The sequence below is a fragment of the Cyprinodon variegatus genome, unplaced genomic scaffold (genome assembly GCF_000732505.1).
Source record: "Cyprinodon variegatus isolate N-32 unplaced genomic scaffold, C_variegatus-1.0 Scaffold77, whole genome shotgun sequence".
NCBI lineage: Eukaryota > Metazoa > Chordata > Actinopteri > Cyprinodontiformes > Cyprinodontidae > Cyprinodon > Cyprinodon variegatus.
This window is the reverse complement of record NW_015150530.1, coordinates 1,680,392-1,683,617: the sequence shown is the minus strand read 5'-3', so window position 1 is coordinate 1,683,617 and position 3,226 is coordinate 1,680,392. Positions and strand designations below refer to the sequence as shown.

Here is a 3,226-nt window from a genome sequence, read left to right as displayed (position 1 = left end):
CCCCCCACCGGCCAAATCCGTCATTTTCATCAAACGTCCAACCAAATATTATCCACACTCCATTCCCGAAGATCGAATCTTATTTAGAAACGACGGGATTCGCCATCTGTTTTCAGATTTCATTCCTCCGTGAACTTTATTTTCCCCTCGACTTCGGACAAAATTATAACCCGATCGATCCGCTTTCCCGGCCACCACCACCCGTCTGCTTATATTTTTCCACGTGCGACCACTTCACCGCACTCTGCGGGTCAATTTTCAGCCGAGGCAATGCGTGCAGAACGCAGTTTGCAGCTGATAGAAACTTAGATGCTGATGTGAGGTGGAGGTTCAGCCTCAGCACCTTCACTGTTACCTCCCCCCTCCACCCACCCACCTCCACCTGCTTCCTTCTCTGCTCTCTCATCCCTCCCCATGCGCCCGGATCGCTCCCCCTGCGCGCCCCTGACCAAATCTCTTTGCTTTCTTCTTCACGCTCCACTCCTGTGAAGTAATACCAAACCATTTTCGGACAGCAGCAGGTCAGAGAGGAGTTCTTCTTTTTTTTTTTTTTATCTTGGCAACTTTTTGCAGATAACTTTTCAACTCTCTCTGTTGTAGCGCGCTACTATATCTATTGCAATTTGTTTTCCGTTCGCACCGATGTTTACATTATTACTCATAAATCCTGTCAATAGAGTAGTTTGATGCAGAGGGTGTGAAGGATGCTCGGTCTGATCTCCTAAAACTGCATCATTACCATCACTTCTCCGCGCGCGTCGACAGGATTCCCATTCCAGCCCAGGAGGGAGCTGCTGGACAGGTCCATGAAGGCGCGCCGGTGAAGGTAAGCACCTCACTTCCCTATTCGGTTATAGACAGATTGCATTCATAATCTAGAAAGCCGATTACAATCTCCCGAGAAATAGGGTGCACTATATGCAGAAATTGATTGATGCAGAACGTTTGCACATACGGTCTGAGAAACAGATCTGGAAGTTTACAAGAGCCTACTTTAAAATGAAAGACTTCATGGCTTACGTTCCTGCTTTTTCACATATCCTTTCGGGATGTGTGGTTCCTTCGAGGTGGAGTTCTGGAGAAAGCGCGATGAAAAGTAAAAGACCTACAGGGGAAGAGGAAGTTTGGAGAGGAAAGATTTTTTTTTCTCATCCAAAAGTTTAGACGCAACACCTGAAGTATGACAAGGCGCACAGAAGCTTAACTTCTTTATGTGTTTGAGTTTATTTATGCAGTGGGATTACCTTGGATTATAAAACTAAACTGCATATTTGTTTTGCACCACCTTAATGCTGATAAAACAGGTTCTCAATACAGGTGCGCATACAGATCCTTTAAGAAAGGGGCACAATGGGGGTCAAGGCTAATGTGACCAGGAGTTTGGTTAAAGAGGTGTGTTTGTAGGGAGATGGGCATTGAACATTTCATGTTAAGAATGAATGAATGAATCCTCCATCCCTTAAATTTGGCAAATTATCAAACAACATTAAAGATGCAGAAACCTATTTTGCACTCTCTGTACTTACTTACTTATTAGGGACCTTTTCTGGTATATTTACTTACCTTCTGAGGACCATCAGGCCTTACAAAGAGCAAAGTCTGGTCTTAAAGTGGCAGACACCTATTTTATTCTTAAGGGGTTAGTTTAGAGGTAGGGTAAGAGTTAACTTAAGTTTAATGTTAGGGATATGATAATAATGATTAAGATTAGGCATTAATGCACCAACTGAAATGAATGACAGTTAATGTAAAGTCCTAATGTAGGAAGAAATACAAACTTGTGTGTTTGTGTGTCTAAGTGTGTTGCGTACAAACAAACCTTGCTTTTAAGATACCCCTGACCTTACATCAAATGTAGTCACATTTAATGTGCGGATGCTGTGATAAAAGGGAATTTCATTCAGTTTGAGAGCACAGCATCATTGTTGTGGCCTCGGGTGGTCCGCTCGGTTTTTTTATTTATTTTTTTTATTATGAAGAACTCCTTCCCAATCACAGTCAGCGGAGACATGAGACTCTTATCTTTGATGTCCTATGATGTTCACTCAAGAGCCTCAGCTTTGATGCAGGATTGCACACAGACTTTGTGAACTGATCCAGTTTTGGACTTTTAAGATTCTGCTTTTCAAGATTTTTCTGCTTTTTGTTGAGTTAATTTCATTTGTGGAATATGCTGCGTGGTCCAGGTCTCCTCTGCTCTTTGCATATTTTCATGTTATCCTTAAGCAGGTCTTGTAACTGTTTTTACTGTTTAAATGTTTTACATATATTTTCCTTCATTGGAAGATTTCTTTGTGAAACTTTAATATCTAAAAAAATCAAATCCCTCACAAACATCTATTTCTTATAAGGTTCATTCTCTTGTACATAAAGTTTGCCAAGGTCAACTACATGCTTTCAGTTCAACCTCTGCATTGATTTCCTACTTGTGTTCTGCAAACTCAAATACACATAGTATAAAAATGAAGAATGTTGTTGTTTAATACTGGGGCTTTATAAATTTATGAAACAACAAACAAATCTGAATTATCTGCAAAACACCATAGAGTTAAATCTAAAACAAGTGGTCATGTCTTTGTCCTTTAATATAAAGCACATCAACAGACTGCACCTTTCCACATCTTATGAAAAGCTGCATTTCTTTGCTGAATATATTAATAAAGAGTAGCTAGTCCTCAGCTGCATTACTACAAAACAAGTAAGTGTTGTTTAATGTATTTAAGACGATTTTTGTTAAAGTAACTACTGTCTTGTTTTTTTTTTTCTTACATTTATTTTTCTAAAGGTATAGTTCTTAAACAATATAATAAATACAACAGAGAAAAAATCAAACAAAACACAAAAACAAAAAAGGTTGATCTGTGCCTGTTTACTAGGAGACACAATATCCAGAGAAATAACCCCAAGTCAATATATTCATCAAAGCTTCAAACTAGCATATTTTTTAACTTTTTAACTGAACTCAGTATTTAAATGTGTTATTTTAAGAGACCCCAATCCTAAGAGGTATGTATTTTTGTTTTACATGAAGCACTGAGAGTACATCACTAATTGTCTCTTTCCAAAACAAGAAGGCAACTAACAATCATTAATTCTTCTATTAAGGATTAAATGACAACAAACCAGATGATGGTATAGAGCTAAACTATCACCTATAGGTTAATGCCTTGGATTTAGTTCAGTATACACTTTAAGTCAGCATTCAATCCACCTTTATCCTAATCAT

The 3,226-nt window shown here is 38.7% G+C and overlaps 1 protein-coding gene across 1 annotated transcript in view; it reads left to right on the top strand.

Moving 5' to 3' along the window:
- Positions 1–212: 212 nt before the first annotated feature.
- Positions 213–3,226, top strand: part of LOC107083533 (ETS translocation variant 3-like protein) — a 77,370-nt gene continuing 74,356 nt past the window's right edge. Inside the window, exon 1 of the mRNA XM_015372845.1 lies at positions 213–826. The gene's annotated coding sequence lies outside the window, so the exon portion shown is untranslated. The remainder of the gene's footprint in view (positions 827–3,226) is intronic.